The sequence below is a fragment of the Dipodomys spectabilis genome, unplaced genomic scaffold, assembly GCF_019054845.1.
Source record: "Dipodomys spectabilis isolate Male_0828 unplaced genomic scaffold, ASM1905484v1 ptg000095l, whole genome shotgun sequence".
NCBI lineage: Eukaryota > Metazoa > Chordata > Mammalia > Rodentia > Heteromyidae > Dipodomys > Dipodomys spectabilis.
The window spans coordinates 28,143,103-28,162,530 of record NW_024870772.1 but is presented as its reverse complement, the minus strand read 5'-3'; the positions used below and the strand labels follow the sequence as shown (position 1 = coordinate 28,162,530).

The following is a 19,428-nucleotide window of genomic DNA, read 5'->3' as shown; positions in this document are numbered from 1 at the left end:
TCTCAACATCCCTAGGCTCCTTTCCCTCCTTTCCAATCAGGGCCCCACCTCCCCGTACCTTGCAGACAGCTTTATTACAGAATGCCTAGAAGTGTGAGGAGGAAGACTGTGCTGGTTCAGGGGCTTGAACTCAGAGCCTACCCTTTACCTTTTTCTCTCAAGGCTGGTGTTTTACCACTTAAGCCACACCTTCACTTCTGCCTTTTTGGAGGTTAGTTGTAGATAAGAGTGTGTTTTCCTGCCTGAACTGGCTTGGACCAAGATCCTCAAATCTCAGACTTCTGCATAGGTAGGATTACAGGCCTGGTCCACATGTGCCTGGTTGGCAGTTGCATTTCTGCAGAAAAGCCCAAAATTTCAGGACCACCCCATCTGCCACTGTTCTGTTTATTCTGAGATGGAGTCAGATATGCAGTCCTTGAGTGGTGTTCAGTTCAATGTGAATAGGATCTCAAGCAACATTTATTTACTGTATGCTGTACTTAATGTATGCTTTGTACTGTCCCAAACAATTTGTAGGCAATAATGCACACTAGTAAGGGGAACACTAGTTCCCTCATAACTCTGTAACTGTTTTCCTTTATGGACAAGAAAAGGATACTCAGAGAAAGTCAGTAACAGGTGGGTTTCTCAGGTGGTTGCGGTGGAAACCCTCTCCTCATTGGGCACAGAAGTTTTACGCAGTTTTATGCAACCTGTTGAACTCAGGCAGCCCGAGCTGTAAGCTTTGGAAATGAGGTCATTGTTTGACATGTTTTGTTTCGTTTCTGATGTACATGAGAACATAGTTTCTATGGCTGTGGGGAAATCTGAATGCCTAGTGTCCTTCAGAAAGCCTGGTGACAGTGTGGACAATTTATCCATATCTTTAGCCTGCTTTCCCTTTCCATCACAGAAGCCAGCAAAAGAGTGTCATAAAAAAGGCAGTTGCTGACTGCCTCCTCTTGTATGTTGTGAAGAGTTCAGTTTCACTTTAATTCTGTGGACGTTGGGATCTCAGAGCTACATGATTTCATGAGTTTTTTTTTTTTTATTTCTGTTTCATTATGTAATCCTTTTTTTGTTTTTATGTTGGCCCTGAGGCTTGAAACTCAGGACCTGAGTACTATTTTTTAACTTGTCTGCTCAAAGCTGGTGCTCTACTACTTGAGCCACACCGACCTCTAGTTTTGTTTTTTTGTTGGTCATTTGGAGACCAGAGTCTTAGAACTTTTCCTGTTCTGGCTTGCTTTGAACTGTGATCCTCCCTCAGATATCAGCCTCCTGAGTAGCTAGGGTTACAGGCATGAGCCATTAGTGCCCCTCTCATGTAAGCTTAAAGCCTTGATCAGATATTTCCTTGTTATTCTTCCCTTTTGGAGAGCTGGAGGCAAATATTTCTACTTTCAGAGATCCTGTAGTTGATGGGTAAAGTTATGTAGCTGGAGAGCTGGAAAGTACTAGGAAACCATGGCCTGAATGATTGGATTTGTCCAAGGGGAAATAGCATAATGGTAGAGTGACCCCTGGACCCAGGGTTTTGCACAATCGGCCCCTGGCTTAATGCTCAGGCCTACAGCTTGGTGGGTTCACCTGTTTACCTGTTTCTGTTAACTTTTTCCTCTCTGTCTGTCTGTCTGTCTGTCTGTCTCTTTCTCTCTCTATTAGTCTCTGGTACCAGTCCTAGACCGTAAGTTTAAGACCTTAAACTTACGGCTCGGGCACTGTTTCTGAGCTTCTTTTTCTCAAGACTGGCATGCTACCATTTGAGCCACAGTGCTACTTCCAGCTTTTTCTGAGTATTTTACTAGAGATAAGAGTCTTATCGACTTTCCTGCCTGGGCTGGCTTTGAACCACAATCCTCAGAGCTCTGCCTCCTGAGTAGCTAGGATTTACACTCGTGAGTCACTCAGTTTTCTTTCTTTTCTTTTTGTCTGAAAGCTAAGCATTTAGAAAAAAAAATGTTTGTTTTTGAAATATGTAACAGCATAGTTATTTTCATAACATCACAGACATATAAATTCAGATGTTTTAGAAGGCACTATAATTTTCAAAACAGAAGGAACACCTAAGCTACATAGATTTCTCAAGGCAAATTATTTAGTAGGTGGGAATTTGAAAATCAGTCACTGGAATGTTAATTGCTTTTCCCCATGCTGGGAATAATGCACTGGTATAGATCTGTGTGTGAATTTCTTCATCTCTGAATCACAAAATGAGACAACAGTGAGGGAGAGACAAAGTAGCTGCTGTTTCTGTGTTGGTCTGTGCCAGGCGCATGCCCTTCTCGGGGAGTTCTCATCTGAGCCCTCCTCACTGATGCCTGGCACCTTCAGGAACCTTGACTGTTCTGCTTTACCATGATGCCCAGCTCTGTTCAGATCAGCTTTTGTTTTTTGTGTGCCAGTAGTGGCGTTTGAACTCAGCACTTCATGCTCTTTTTCACACAAGGCTGGGACTCTACCACTTAAGCTACTGCTTCACTTGCTGCTTCTTGGGGATAAATTGGAGATAAGAGTCTTTAGGATGCATTTGTCTATCTGGGCTGGCTTTAAACCATGATCCTCAGATCTCAGCTTCCTGAGTAGCTCGGATTACAGATGTGAGCCACCAGTAACTGGTTATCCCTAGCTTTTTGCTCAAGGCTAGAGCTCTACCACTTGAGCCATGGCACCACTTCAGGCTTTTTCTGAGTAGTCCCAGGCCTTGAGTTCAAACCTTACAACCGACCATAAATAAATAAATGAAGCTCAGGGACAGAGCTCAGGCCCAGAATTCAAGCCCCAGGAATAGCAAAAAACAAACAAAATAACAACAACAAAACCAAACTTTGCTGCCTTGAGGTGTGTTATGTGTCAGGATGTCACAGTTCTCTTGGGTGGCTAGCATGTGCAGATGGCCGTGGACTCCTTGGGAGAAGGAGGGAGATCTGTACATGTGGTTGTCTGCTTTGTGCTTCAGAGGAAGAGCCAAGATGACTTTCAGCACTCCCAAAACAGGGTAGAGGTCCAGGGAAGATGCTGTGCCTGAAGCCCCAGCAGCAGCAGCAGCAGCAGCAAGATTGAGACTTGAATCCAGAGTTGCGTGGCTTAGGATTGCCATGGTCATCTTTGTGTGCATCTGTGTGTTACAGTCTGTATGTCTTCCTAATTCTTGAATGCTACCTTAGACCTCAGGTACGTGGTTCCTGCTAGCTGAGCTGGAGATAGAGTCTAAGCAACAGAAACAGGACCAGCCAGCCTGAGGGCCTGGAGGAGTTTGTTCCAGGTCCATTTCTAGCACTCTCCAGGGAATAGGCAATGTTCTTTGCATTGGGAGATCCCTAAGGAAGCTGTGCCTGTAGAATTCAGAGACAGTTGCCTGTTCTTTATATGTTGTTTAGCAGTTTGAAGGTATCAGGTATTTACATTGGTGGATCTAGGAAATGACCCAGCCTATTATCCTCATATGCCAGTTCCCCAGAGGACTGTCATCTCATCTAACCAGGAAGGGGACCCGATTTCCTGATCAGAAAATACTCTCCAGTGGGGAACCACTCAAGTGCCTTTGTGGGACAGAGGAGGATCCAGAAACATTGCCCATTTCAAGAACCATGAGTCTGCCTCAAACTCTAACTCAGCCTCTGTGTTTAGCCACAGGATTGGTGAACCCCAAGGGGACTCTACTCATCTAATCCAGGGGGATAGGGCCAGCTGTACCCATCAGCCCCTAGTAATAAGGTGGCTCAGTGTTTCCTGAGACTGGCTAGATGTCCCAGAGAAGATTAAGACCCAGGTCTGAGGTAGCCAGGCTAACATGGTTTGATAAGGAGCAATCTGAAATGTCTCCAATGAGTCTCTCCTGGGACGAGCAAGGGCCCTACCCTCTCCTCCCTCAGCTCCTCCTAGTCACCTTTCCCTGTTCACTAAATCTATGCAACAGCAAACTGGAAAAGGGGACTTTTTCTGCTCACATCTTGAGGAGGTGCAGGGAGAAGACCAATCCAAGCTTTGATTGTCAGGCAGTAAGGCAGGAGGCTCACAGTTATGTGTGTTTCCACTATTGCCGACTGGACATTTGATCGAAGACTTTTTCAGAGAAAATAGTGTACTATGTAATAGCAACACTAAGCAATCTGTTACTGTAGGGTTTTAAAGTGACAACTCAGTTATATTACAAAAGTTTCTGAGATCAGGTGCTGGTTCTAAGCCTGTCCATTGTGACAGAGAGGGATAAAGAAGCCTTGAGTTCTAGACACCTTATGCATAGACTTTTATTGTTATTGTAATTTTATTTATTTATTTATTTTGCATTGGTACTGTGGTTTGAAGTCAGAGCCAGGGCAATGTCCCTTAAGCTTCTTCGCCCAAGGCTGGTACTCCATCACTTGAGCCACAGCTCCACTTCTGTTTTTTGTTTTTTGTTTGCTAGTTCATGAAAAGATTTGTTTCCTGGCAGGACAGATGAGTGTGCAGAACACTAAGTTGTGAACAACATGACCAGTGTGGTGGTGAGTTTGTGAAGGGGTTGGTTGGGGCACACATAAGTGTTCAAAGACCTAGGAAGACTTCCTGGGAGAGGAGAGAGGAGGCAAAGTCAGGAACTGATGGAGGCAGACATCCTAGCTAGCATTATAAATAGAGGCAAGGAGAGGGACTTAGTTTGGTGACAGCAGAGACCCTCTGTGGGGACTTAGTTTGGAGAGACAACTCCACGGGGCTGCAGCTCCCAACTGTGCATTGTGATGGATTCTAGCACCAACATTTGGGAATTTGTTAGGAAAGCAAATTCTAAGCCTCCCTCAAATCCACTTAATTAGAATTCCTGGGGGTGTATCCCAGAGATCTAAATTTCAACTAGCCTTCCTTAGGATTTTCAAGCACGTGGCATCTGAGTGCAACTGAGCTTGGGGAAGTGCTATTCAGGGGTCACTGAGCAGCAGCTTTCTAAAAATTGGGGATGGGCTAGTGTGGTAGCACATATCTATAATCCCAGCTCCTTGAAGCCCAGGCAAACCTGGAGTTCCTGCCTGAAACAACAACAACAACCCCCCCCCCAAAAAAAAAAACTAAAAGCAACAGATCTGGGGTGTGTTTCAGGTGATAGAACACTTGCCTAGGAAGTGTGAGGTCCTGAGTTCAATTCCCAGGATCGAGTGCTAGATCAACACTCTACTACTAGCTATACCCACCCCCATCCCCTACCAGCCATTCTGCGTGGCTGGGCAATGAACCACCTGGGTTGAGTCCTGATTGTTTTTTTCTCAGCCCAACAGCTATGTGTTCTCTGGCCCTCTTCTGTTTCTTGCTGAACCCATTTCTTGTCACACCTTGAGTGCCATGTTTCCTCAGGGTGTAGCATTTATGTGGCTACCAGTATGTGTCAGCTGTGTGACCTCGTGAAGGTTTTTGTTGTTGTTGTTTTGGTCATGGGTTTGAACTCTGGGCCTGGACAGAGTCACTGAACTCTTTTGCTCAAAGCTAATGTTCTCCCACTTTGAGCCACTGCGCCACTTCAAGTTTTCCGGTTGTTAAGACTCATGGACTTTCCTGCTTGGGATGGCTTTGAACCATGATCCTCAGATCTCAGCCTCTTAAATAGCTAGGACTGGAGTGAGTCACCAGCGCCCTGGTCATGAAGGTCCTTAACTTCTCTTTACCTTAGTTTCTATACCTAATAACTATAGGTAGTGCTTACCTGTTGAAATCTTTGTTGCTGTAACAATTGCCCATGGCAGTTGGATCATGTATGAAGAAGAGAAATAGTCAGTTCTGCAGGCTAGGAACCCCGACATGAAGACACAGATGTTTGGTATCAGGTAAGGGCCTTCTTGCTGAGTCCTCACTTGGCAGGCCAGAGGGGCACAAGGGACAAGTGCTGTGCTCTCCTGTGCTAGGAGATGGAAAAGACAGTTGGCACTCTGAAACTTCCTTTGGGCAGTACCAGAACCAGAACCATTTTCTTTAAGGCCTCACCTCTCTGCCATTACCTTGGGATTTTAATTCCCCATTTGGCAGGATGCCTCCATTGAAACCATTACAAAGGAAAAGCTTTGCCGCATTTGAGAATTGCCTGGTGTGGAGGTCTTTAAAATGTTGACTTCTCAGCTTCCCACCCCCCCATCTAAAACTGTGAGTAGTTTTGGGCATGACCTAGGCATTGGGGTTGGAAGCTGAAGAATCAGCTTATAAAGGTTGTGTGCTCAGTGGAGAAGGGTCCATTTGCAGATCTCCTGGAGTCCTTTGTTGTTTTCTGAGAGCTGGGAAGTAAAACAGTACCATTGCTGTGGCTTTCTTCCATGGGTCCTCAGAGGATAGAGGTTTGGAAGGCCAGGATTGGTGGTGTGGTCCATAGATATTAGTGCTTCACCTTTATGGTGTGACAGGGAATCTAAATGCCATTGAATTCTGAGCCTTCTCTAATGGATCATTTCTACCAAGTGCTTGTTTCTTTTCTTTTTTTCTTTCCTTCCTTCCTTCCTTCCTCCCTTCCTTCCTCCCTCCCTTCCTTCCACAGTTCCACTTCTCGCATTTTTGGTAGTTAATTGGAAATAAGAGTTTCATGGACGGGGCTGGGAAGGTGGCTCAGTGGTAGAGCGCTTGCCTTGTATGCATGAGTCCCTCAGCACCACATAAGCAAAAAGAAAAAAGCCAGAAGTGGCGCTGTGGCTTAAGTGGTAGAGTGCTGGCCTTGAGCTGAAGAGCTGAGGGACAGCGTCCAGGCCCAGAGTTCAGGCCCCACGACAGGACCCCCCCCAAAAAAAAAAAAAAAGAGTTTCATGGACTTATGTACCTGGGCTGGCTTCAAAGTGTGATCCTTAGATCACAGTCTCCTGAATAGGTAGGATTACAGGTGTGAGCCACTTGTGGTCTGCATTGCTTGGCTTTTTGATCAAGGCTAGTGCTCTACCACATGAACCACAGATCCACTTCCAGCTTTTTGTTATTAATTGGAGATAAGAGTTTCAAAGTCTTTCTTGCCCATGACTGCCGAACCAGGATCCTCAGATCTCAGTCTCTTGACAGCTAGGGTTATAGGCATGAGCAAACAGTGCCCGGCTCCTAAGCCCTTCTTGTGGTGTTGATTTATAGTGGCAGCTTTCCCAATACCTGCCATTGTGGAGACAAAATTAGTCAACTTTTAATAATAGGACATCTGAAGGACATTTTTCATGTTGATTTCTTGGGCCTTCTCTGAACCCTGCTGAGATTAATTAAGTTAAACTCCATGCAACAATTATCCTGAAATATCCTGACAAGTTATTAAAACTGAGTTTATCCAAGTCTCTTAAGATAGAGGAAGTCCACAGGCTCAGAAGACAGCCTGTTGTCTGTGTGAGTTTCTAATTTATTCTGGGTGCAGAATCAGTCTTGGCAGTATGGTAAAATTAATTACATAAATGAGAATAAAATAAATGAATTCTTGTCCAGGTTATGATTTTTTTTGTTTTCCGTATGGAGAAAGTTAGATGATGTTTTGCCTTTGTTTTGCTATGCAAGGTCATACTGACTTGCAAATAACGGATGTATACTGTCAGGGCCCTGGTACATTTAAATGTGTATTGCAAGTGGAAAGAATTGATTCACTGTATTTGTTCTGCTGCCCAATTATGAAGCAAGAATCCACCAGCGAGGGAAACTTTTGTATAGCCAGCACACAGGCTGCTCAGTATTATGGTAAAGACTAGCTTCCATTGTGCAGTCTCAGCCATTATCAGTGGCCTTACCATGGGCTGAATAGGGTTTAGAAATACAGGCCTTCAAAGAAACAGCCTTTGCTTAAATGTTCCATGGATCCTTCTGAAATAACATCCTTGCAGCTCTCATTTGAAACAAAAAAAAGGGAGGAAGAGGATATATTCATATCTCCCGATTTACTTACATTCAAAAGAAATATATATATTATAATTATAATTTAAAAAACTAGAGAATTAAGTAATGCAAAAGATGCTAGGAAAAATAAAACACGACATTCTTTAAAATGATATATTTGAGATCTGTCAGGCCTGCTTTTTGACTTTTTTTTTTTTTTTTTTGGTGCCAGTCCTTAGGGCCTAAATGTTTTCCCTGAGCTGTTTTCGTTCAAGGCTAGTTACTCTACTACTTGAGCCATAGCTTTACTTTTGGCTTTTTAAATAATTTATTGGAGTTTCAGGGACTTTCTTGCCTGGGCTGGCGTTGAACTGTAATCCTCCGTTCTTAGCCTCCTGAGCAGCTCAGATTACAGGTATAAGACAATAGTACCCAGCAGTGTGTGTGTGTGTGTGTGTGTGTGTGTGTGTGTGTGTGTGTGTGTGTGTGTGTGTGTGTGTGTGTGTGCGCGCGCGCGCGCGTGCGTGCCTGCCAGTCCTGAGGCATGAACTCAGGGCCTGAGTTGTGTTCCTGGATTGTTGTTGTTTCTCAAGGATAGTACTCTACTACCTGAGCTACAGCTCCACTTCTGTTTTGTTTTTGTTTTTTATTTTGGTGGTTAATTGGAGATGAGTCTCATAGACTTTCTTGTCTAGGCCGGCTTTGAATTGCAACCTCAGATCTCAGCCTCCTGAATAACTAGGATTACAGGCGTGAGCCATCAGTACTTGGCTCTGGCTTTTTTTTTTCTCTTCCAAATAAGTCTGAAATCCTCAGTGTGGACTGCTTGACTCATCTCATTGAAGAGCCTTCTTGATTTTACCAGGTTGAGGCCATTTGTCCTTGGCCTACTCTGTGGAACTGTAGGTTCTTACACTTCCTGGAAATGCCTGGAGCTCTTCCCTCTGGGATGTCCTGGTCCCCATTCTTGGTCTCAATTTGCTGTTGTGTGTGTGTGTTCTGTTATGTAATGGAACCAAAATGATGTGCTCTGGCTGCACAAAGGTGACAGAGAATGAGGTGCCAGCTGTGTCCAGCTCCTCTGTAGGCCAGTTTCAGCTTCCTGGACATCCCAACTCAGCAGCAGGACTCTGAATAAGGACAGTAATCCTAGTGACTCAGGAGGCTGAGATCTGAGGATCATGGTTCAAAGGCAGCTTAGGCAGACAGATCTACAGACTATTATCTCCAATGTATGAATACAAAGCCAGAAGTGGAAATTGACTTCAAGTGGTAGAGTGAGAGCCTTGAATGAAAAAGTCAAGTCAGAGCATGGTGCCATGAGTTCAAGTCTTAGTACTGGCATAAAGGAGCAATGTTTGAACTTTGTACTTTTTCACAGCAAAACAGGGTAGGGTAAAAAAGATAAGGTAAGAAGTCTGACTTTAAGCCAGTTGCTGGTGGCTCACATCCCAGCTACTCAGGAGGCTGAGATCTGAGGATTGTGGTTCAAAACTAGGAAAGTCTGTGAGGCTCTTATCTCTAGTTAACTACCAGAAAACCAGAAGTGGAGCTGTAGCTCAAAGGTAGAACACTAGCTTTGAGCACAAAAGCTCAGGGACAGCACTAGGCCCTGAGTTCTAGACATGAAGTTAGTTTGAATCCTAATTGTTCATTTGGATATGTTTGTACAGTCATGTATTGTGTAATGACAAGGATTCTAGATATTTTGTACCAGTCTATTTTGTTGCTTTCTTTTTTTAATTTTGCTAGTCCTGGGGCTTGAACTCAGGGTCTGGGCACTACCCCTGAGCTCTTTTGCTCAAGGCTAGTGCTCTACCACTTGAGCCACAATTCCACTTCCAGCTGTTGGCTAGTTAACTGGAGATAAGAATGTCATAGACTTTCCTGTTTCATCTGTCTTCAAATCACAATCCTTAGATCTCAGCCTCCTAAGTTACTAGGATTACAGAGGTGAGCTGCTGGCAACTTTGTTGTTTCCAAATGATACAGAGCATACTTAACACTAACCTACCTTGTTAGGCTCTCACAGGTGGTATTTATCATCTTTGGAGCCACCAATATGTGTGTAGTCCTTTGTTCCAGGGCCCCTGGTGCAGATGCTGCTGAGCTGGTCAAAGGAGGTGCTGGTGTTGATCATGTGCTCCCAGGGTCTATCTTTAGTAGTAATGATCTGTCCTCAGCTTTGCCTTCCCTCTGTAGCTCACCTTCACTCATGGATCTCTGCTGAATGACACAGGAGGAAAGAAGGAGACCTTTCCTAGACTTTTCCTTCTCAGATAGAATCTATGTTTGCAGAACTTATCTCCTCTCCTGTAGGCTGCTCTGTCTGCAGGCCAAGAGCATGCTGGGTCCTTTTTTTTTCTGATGCTGAGGTCATCCGAGAGGAGGAACTGAGGACTCTTCCTGCTTTTTCTAATCCTAATTTTTAATCTAATTTCCTCATACAAAGGGCTTGCCCTTAATGGGTTCTGACCCAGAAGACTTTTGGCAGAACAGAGCAGCAAGAATGGTTTAATATTCCAAGGTCACATTTTCTATTTACCACATTGAAGTCAATGTGGATAAGGCAAACCTATATGCAAGCCAGCTTTCTATTACTGTCACAAATACTTGAGGTAAACCACTTATAAGGACAAAAGGTTTGTTTTGGCTCATGGTTTCAGGCTATGTTGACTGGCTCCATTGCTTTGGAGCCTGTGGTCAGGTCGAACATCATCATGGTGGGGAGTGTGGTAGAACCAAGCTACTCACTTCATGGTGGCCAGGAAACAGGCATGGGGCAAAAGGCTGAGGTCTCCATCATCTCTTCCTGTGACATCACTTCCTTCCACTAGATTGCACCTTTCAAAGATGCCAGTACCTTCCAATAGTGCCAGAGGCTAGGGACTATGCCTTTAATTTAGCACATGGGATTTAGGTGTGTGTGTGGGGAGGGGGATCAAATCTGTAATACTGTCTGATTTGGTAGCTAGTTCGTTATAGTTGCATACTAGCACATCTGAAGGAAATTTATTACCATGATTTCCAGGAAGCTCTTTTTTAAGCCTGCTGAGTTTAATTAAGTCAAACTCCATGTAAGAGTTATTCTGAAACACCAACTTATTAAATGGTAGGGGCAAGTTGGACCACTGACTTGAATCATTCAAGTAGATGATTACATTTTTTAAAATTAATGACTGACTATAGGAGTCTAATACCCATGTTTTTTTTTTAAACAAGCAAACAAAAAACCAAAACACTTTTGTGAGGGGACACTTCCAGTCTCTTGCAGTTAGTTTTTCTTGCATTCTAGATGTAGGATGCACTCGGAAGGACAAAAGGAATAAAGTAGGAAGCACTGTTTTCTAGGCTTTCCTGGAAAGAGGTTTCTATGGAAGGCAGGTCCTTCCTTCCGTACACCGTGTCTCTGTTGTCCTCAGGTGGAGGCTTTTTAAGAACTGTTTCATCAATGGGGACACTTGTCTTCTGACATAGTTAGTGAGTATCTGTGCAGATCAGTCTGGGATAAACAGATCATTGTGAACAGAGAACTGGGTCCCTAGAAAGGTTTCTAGGCCCAATCACTCTGATCTGAGATGGCTATGCTCCTCCCCTCCCTTCCTTTCTTCTTTCCTTCCTCCCCATTTTTCCTCGTTTCCTTCTTTTCTCCTCCACTTCTTTTTCCTCCTTCTTCTTTTCTCTCTCCATCCTTTTCCCTCTCCCTGTCTCTCTGTCTCTCTCCCTTCTCTGTCCCTCTCTCTTGCTCCCTCTCCATTTCTCTCCCTTCCTTTCCCTCTTTCCAGGTCAGTTGAATGTACTTTAGTGGCTTTTGAGAGAGGATTAAGAAAACAACTCTAGAAAGTGGATGTTTGTATTGCTGCTTTTTTCTGAATAGGACTGTTCTTAGAAGTGGTCCATTGAGAGAGAACTGGATGGTCCAGTGATCAGTTTATTCACACACAGGGTTCTCTTCTTCCTCTGATGGGATCAAACTCATCCCTAAATGACTGAGAGAATGAGTTGATGCGCATTTCTCATGGAGTTTTAGTTGTGAAGATTCTTTCTCATGGGGAAGATGCTGCAGCCTTTGCCTCAACAAGAAGTTCAGAAGTCATTTCAAATTGTTACCCAGACCTGTGTGGTTTCGGAGTTCCCCCAAAAATGACTTCTCCAAGAGCCAAGCACCAGGCCACCTGAAAAGCAGTACAATGGACTCCATAGTGTAGCAGTGCTTCTGTGTATGTGTGTGTGTGTGTATGTGTTCTTGCTTGATTTTGTGTGTGTGTGTGTGTGTGTGTGTGTGTGTGTGTGTGTGTGCGTGCGCGCGCGTGTGCTAGTCTTGGGGCTTGAGCTCAGGGCCTGGGCACTGATCCAGCTTTTTGTGCTGAAAGCTAGTACTCTACTGCTTGAGCCACAGCTCCACTTCTGGCCTTTTGATGTTTAATTGGAGATGAGTCTCACAGGCTTTCTTGCCTACACTGGCTTTGAACTGCAATCCTCAGATCTGTGTCCTGTGTAGCTAGGATTACAGTGTGAGCCACCAGTGCCCAATATGCTTCTGGCTTTTGTAAGAGACAAAGGAAGATAGCAGGGCTGGGAAGGTGGCTCAGTGGTAGAGTGCTTGCCTTGCATGCATGAGGCCCTGGGTTCGATTCCTCAGCACTACATAAGCAGAAGAAAAAAAAAAGCTGGAAGTGGTGCTATGGCTCAAGTGGTAGAGCACTAGCCTTGAGCTGAAGAGCTGAGGGACAGCGCCCAGGCCCAGAGTTCAGGCCCAAGACCGGACCAAAAAAAAAAAAAAAAAAAGGAAGATGGCAAACCTGGGATCCTCATCTCAGAATCCACAGGACACATCCCACAGCACCCTCTGCTACCCTGTGGCACTGTGAGCGGATAATCCCCATGGAGAAGTCTGGGCATGCCTTGTGTGAGGATTTATAACTACAGTAGATGTCCCCTACCCCACTTTCTGGGGTTCACTTCCTACAATTCCAAACCCTGCAATCAACAAATTTCCAGAAATAAGCAATACAGACCCTTTAAATCACTTTCATTATAGGATATTGTTTGACTTTATTTTTTATTTCTATTCTGTTACTGTGTCTAGTTTATAAGTTAAACTTTATCATAGGTATGAGTATATAGAAAAATGTAATAATATATGTGGTTTAATGCAGTCTTCAGAGTCAGGCCTCTCCTGGGGTCTTGGGGGCTGCCTCACAGTGTAAGTAGGAGAGCTGACAGAGAGAGGTGATGAGCAAGAGTTGGGAAAAAAAGTCTAGAAGAAATGGTACATGTCTTTTGTTTTATTTCAGATTCTGCAGATTCAAGAATGTGCTGAGTTAGACTAATCTACCATCTTGCTTCAATAATATTCTCATATTTTATTAAGAAATAAATAAGGTGTGATGGCACATACCTGTAATTCTACTGCTTAGGGAGTTGAGTAGAAGATTGTGAGTTCCAGTCCAGCTTGAACTACATTGGGAGATGAGAAGAGAGATTGATTCATCCATATATGTTATAAAATAGATCCCTCCATGTACATCTACATAAGTCATACAAATGCAACAGACACATCCAGTATCAATCCTAAGGTCACTATATGTCATTTTGTAAACATACTGTTAGCTTAACCTGTTCTACCAGGTATGGCTCTAAAGGGCGGCCAAGACCTTTGTCTGTGTTTCATGTAACACATAAAAAAATACAAAACTAGAAAGTACAGCTAAATAAATCATGTTGTTTCTTTTTCTCAAAACCTCTTAGTTTTCCTTTTAATAATAATCTGCTTTCTGACAGGTTAAGTATATGGGTCCTGGCCTGAACCCCAGCAATGGCACGCAGTGTTCTTTCTCTACTTCTAGGAGTATGTGACTTAATTTTCTGTGTCTTCTGTGGAAATGAAGCCTGGCTATTCTCTAGAGAAACACTGTCTGTCTAAACACATAACAAAATGATTGGTTGATTGGCTACTGATTGTTAATAGATAATAAGCCAATGTTTTATTATACCTCATGAATTAGCTTCCTTACTTTCTCTCTAGTATAAAAGGTAGTGGAACCTATTGTCCAGTTAGCTTCTTTACGATTCCTTAATTAATCAGAACATACTAGATACTAATACTGGCAGGACATTAGTGGTTCATGCCCTGTCTATAATCCCAGCTACTCAGGAGGCTGAGATCAGAGGATCTCAGTTTGAAGCCAGCCCAAGGAAAGTAATTCTGAGAGACTCTTATCTCTAGCTAACCAGCAAAGTGGAACTGTGGAAGTGAAGTTTGGCTCAAGTGATAGAGCACCAGCCTTGAACCAAAAAAAAAATCAAATCAAAACAAAACAAAAATCCTAAACTAAGGAGAATGTTCTGGACCTGAGTTCAAGCTTCAGTATCTATACAGAAGATGTGTGTGTGGCGGGGGGAGGGGAAGAAGGGGGCGGGGAGACAAATACTGATTTACTTTTCTGAGTCAGCATTACTGTTTTATTTTTATTAGCACATATTAGTTGTATAAAGGAGTATTTCATTGTGACATTCCAACACATGAATACAATGCAATCAACCTCACTCACTCTATAACTCCCTTACCTGTCTCCCCATTTCTTAAAAAATTTTTAGCAGGTTTTATTATTCTCATCTATGGACAGTATTCATCCTCATTCCCCTCCTTGTCAGCCCATACCTGTCCCACTGGTAATCCTCCTGACCCCAAAGAGCTTGTTTTACTTTCCCATCATTCACTTATAGTTTTTTTTTCCTGAACTTCAGAAGATTGTACAAGGGGGTTACAATTTCACATGTTCATCTAAGTGTCCAGTGCATCTTGGTCAGTCACGCCTTCCATCATTCTCTCCATCTTATCTATTTCTTTCTCTCCAGACTCATTTCACATTTCCCACTTTCTTTATCACACATGTACATTGAGTGTTCTTAATATATTTGTCTCCCAGCCTCTTTTTCATTCCTCTACCTCCTTCCATTACCTTTACCCCTTATAATTTCAGTTCAGTTTCCTGATGTTTATTTTGTTCATCTGTCCAATTATTTGAAAGTTTCCTCCATGGAGTTTCATTCCTGTATATACTGTACTCTAGTCAGCTAAATGGTGTATAATATTAGTGTATATGCCTTTGTATGTGTTTTTATGGGAGGGTATATTTTGGGTCTAAGATCCACATATGAGGGAAAAGGTATGCTTTTTGTCTTTCTGGACCTGGCTTACTTCATTCAATATAGTATGACATAATGACAAAATGATGTAATTTCTTCCTGGTGGCTGCATAAAATTCCATTGTGTGTGTACATGTATTCACATTATTTTAATCTTTTTTTTTTTGGCACTGGCCTGGGTTTTAAACTCAGGGCATGGGTACTGTCCCTGGGCTTTTGTGCTCAAGACTAATGCTCTACCACTTGAGACACAGCTTCATTTCCAGCTTTTTGGTAGTTCATTAGAAATAATAATCTTACTTTCCTGCTAGCTTTGACCTTCTATCCTCAGATCTCAGCTTCCTGAGAAGCTAGGATAGGCATAAGTTACCAGAGCCTGGCTTTGATCTGTTTTTAAAAGTAGTTATACTGAGGGGTTCAGTTCAACAGATTATGAGTGTAATGCATCTTAATGTTACTCCTTCCATTCTTCCCATTTCTCCTAATCCCATCCATATCCTCAGTTGCACAGTTTAACTTTTATATAATGTACATTAACTATAATGATTATATCTGACCACTCTTCCTTGCATTTGTCTGCTCTGCCCTTTCTTGTCCTTCTGTGCCCCCCCCCATCCTCCCCCTCCCTTTGATTGATTTTTGATTCCTTCATCCATTGTGATTCATTTGGGCTATTTCTATAACTTGGCTATTACAAACTGTGCTATGATGAATGTGGGTGTGTAGATATCTTTGATGTATCCTGACATGCAGATAAACTCCCAAACTCATTTTAGTTTTTTGAGGAATCTCCATACTGACTTATAGTGGTTGCACTAGTTTATTTTTTGTTCGTATTCTAGATGATTAGGCTAATAATAAATAAAAGTGTTGCTTTTATTTATTTTCTCCTTTATGACCAGAGATGATAAGCATTTTCTTCATGTATTTGTTGTCCATATGTACTTATTCATCTGAGAAGGCTTTTTTGCCTATTAATCAGATTGTTAATTCTTCTTCTTCTTCTTCTCCTTCCTTCCTTCCTTCCTTCCTTCCTTCCTTCCTTCCTTCCTTCCTTCCTTCCTTCCTTCCTTCCTTCCTTCCTTCCTTCCTTCTTTCCTTCTTTCCTTCCTTCCTTCTTTCCTTCCTCTCCTCCCCCCCCCCTCCTCCTCTTCCTCCTCTTTTTCCTCCTCCTCCTCTGATTCTGGGGCTTGAACTCAGCCTGGGTGCTATCCCTGAGCTTCTTTTTGCTCTAGGCTAGCACTTTAGCACTGGAGCTACAGCACCACTTCCAGTTTTTTCTGAGTAGTTTGTGGTAGTTAAGAGTCTCAGGGACTTTCCTGCATGAATTAGCTTTGAACCATGATCTCAGTCTCCTGAGTAGCTAGGATTTCAGGTGAGAGTTACTGGGCAGATTGTTTCTTCTTTAGTGTTTTAATATTTTGAACTCCTTATATATTCTGGTTATTAGACATTTGTCAGATGGCAAAGATCTCCCATTCTGTATAGGCTGTCTTTTATTTCGTAGAAACTTTTGCTCTGTAGAAGCTTTTTAGCTTGATGCAATCCCATTCCTCAATATGCTCTCTTATTTACTGTGGCTTGGGAATTTTCCTGAGAAATTTTCAGGCTATGCTGATGAGTTCTAGTGTTTTCTTTACTTCTTTCTGGAGTAGTTTCAGGGTTTCAGTTTTACATTGAGGTCATAAGGTGACAGATAGGGGTCAAATTTCAGGCTTCTTCATCTGGATGTCCAGTTTTTCCAACAAGTATTGAAGAGCCTTTTTTTTTTTTTTTTTTTTGGTTTTGGTTTTGTTTCTCCCTAACTTATCTTTTTGATTCCTTTGTCAAAAATTAGGTGGTTATAGATGTGTGGGTTCATTTCTGGGTCTTCAAGTCTGTTTTGTTGGTCTTTGGGTCTGTTTTTGTGCCAGTACCATGCTGATTTTATTACTATGGCTCTGCAGTAACACCATGGAGTCTGGTTATGTGATATGATAGCTTGTGTGCAGGTAGGCTGAGAGTCTGAGAGTGGAGACCCCACTTTCCTCAGCCTCAGTGACTGGAGGGATGGATGAGGCACTCTGTTAAGATTCTGCTTTTGTGTATAAAGTTTCAAATGATCAATTTCCAGTACTTCTGTTCTGCTTGGTTAAAAGCTTTTAGTTGTGTAGATTGTATCAGCATTAGGGAAACTCAGTATGTTACTGCCTCATTAATCCAGCCAGATGTATGTTCCCTACTCAAGTACCTTGTTAGGAAAAGTAGAGGAAGATTGGACAAACCTGAATGCCCATAAGGCAATAATGTCTTAGTATTTAGGGTACTATAATTTACATTTCCAGTGCTTTCCCTCTTTCTAAAGCTGCATTTTTTTTCATCCATTTTTCTTGCATTTCCGTGTTGAGGTACATTCTTCAGATATAAAATCATGTCAACTGTCAGGTGCTGGTGGCTCACACCTGTAATCCTAGCTACTCAGGAGGCTGAGATCTAAGGATCATGGTTCGAAGCCAGCTGGGGTAGGAAGGTCTCTTCATGAGACTCACATTTCCATTTAGCAAAAAGCCTGAAATGGAGCTGTGTTCAAGTTAGTAGAGTGCTAGCCTTGAACTAAAAAGCTAAAGGGGAGAGCTTAGGTTCTGAGGTCAAGCTCCAGTACATGCCCATGAGTGCATGCATGCATGCATGCACACACACAAACATATGCACAATTGTATTAACTGAACATACATTTAAAAAAGTCAAATGTAACAAACACAAAATTTCTGCAGGATGGATGTTATTCTTCCCTGTTTCCCTCTAGAAACTGTTCTCCAACCCAGCCAGGATCCATGATGGAACCAGAAACATTTGACAAAAATATCATCACCCTCTTGAACTTCATATACATAGAGTTCAAACACCGCAACTCTTTCCAAGTAGAAAGTTTTCAAGCCAAGGTTTCTGTTGCATTGGACTGTTCTTTATTGATTATAACTCTTATCTTCTCACATACATGGAGCTGAGTGTAGGGAATTGGAATTTGATTTTTCCCTAGCTGGGAAATCAATATTTACGTCGGTAACATTTTTTTTTGCCAGTCCTGGGGCTTGAACTCAGGGCCTGAGCACTGTCCCTGAGCTTCATTTGCTCAAGGTTAGCACTCTACCACTTGAGCCACAGTGCCACTTCTATCTTTGTCTGTTTTATGTGGTACTAAGGAATCGAACCCTGGGCTTCATGCATGCTAGTTAAGCTTTCTACCAGTAGGCCACATTCTTGGCCCCAGTTTTTCCTGTTTTGTTGGTAATGGAGTTTAAACTCAGGGCTTTGCACTTGCAGGGCAAATGCTCTCACTTAAACCATCCTCGCAGCCTTTTGTTTTAGTTATTTTTTTGGCTAATGTCTTGAGTTTTTGCCTGGGTCCTGGATTCAACCTTACATCAGGAACTTCCTACCTATGGCCTCCTGTGTAGCTTGGAACACAAGTAGGAGTCACCATTGCTGGCTTATTAATTGGGATGGGGGGGGAGGTCTTGTTAATTATTTGCCGCAAATCATGACCTTCCCAATCCTAACTTCAATAGCTGGGACCATAGGCATTAGCCACTGTACACACTGTTGTTATATAGACAACATTCCTGCTTCTCTGTGCCCCCAGAGCACCAAAATTAAAGGTGTGCATCACCAACCTAGCTTGGATGTTGAAATTTCTAATGGAAATTTTTCTAGGAAACATTTTTTGTTTTACCCTAAACTCAAACTAGTCAGATCCCTTTCCTTTATCCACAATCACACGTCTCATTAAGCAATTTCAAAGTAGGTTGATAGTCACTAGTCCAGAATTATTTAGTCACCAGCAAATACCCGTACAAGTAAGAGAATATTATCACTTTGTCTGTTACCAGTTTTGTTTTTTCTACAGTGTATATTTAACTGGTTGATTTTTTCCCCCCTCTCTCTGATGTGTAATTGTTGTTATATATTAACTTAATGCCAGGCAACAGCACGAACTTATGATCACACTGTGTGTGTGTGTGTGTGTGTGTGTGTGTGTGTGTGTGTGTGTGTGTGTGTGTGTGTGTGTGTGTGTGTGTGTGTGTGTGTGTGTGTGTGTGCGCGCGCGCGCGCGCACGCGCGCGCTGTATAGGACAAAGTTCAAAGCTCTGATCATTTCATGGTCTGAGCTCTCCTGCCAGACAACTAGACCCCAAATAAAAATCATACCCACTATCGTGTGGCCTTTTCAGTGGCATTTTGAGGACTTAAAAAGGGAGGACAAGTCTAGTTCATTGTTTTGCACATAAAGTGGTTCTTTGGTTTATTTAATGAAGATCAGTTACAGGTAGGTCCATTGATTTCTGGTGTAAGTTAGCTTACATATCTTCTGGTCCTGAAAATTTCAGTCCTGATCTTGAGGTGGCAGCCTGTAGATACAGTTCCTGTTAAATAAACTTCCTGTGTCTCCCAAAAACAGATAGGAAAAATGACTTTTGGTCCCCTTTAGGGTAGGGCCAACAGTGCACTTTAAGCTAATAAGCAACC

The 19,428-nt window shown here is 42.7% G+C and overlaps 1 protein-coding gene across 1 annotated transcript in view; it reads left to right on the top strand.

Moving 5' to 3' along the window:
* The window catches only part of Spata13 (spermatogenesis associated 13), a 124,386-nt gene that overhangs the window by 1,774 nt on the left and 103,184 nt on the right, over positions 1 to 19,428 (top strand). The gene's annotated exons all lie outside the window — the stretch shown is intronic.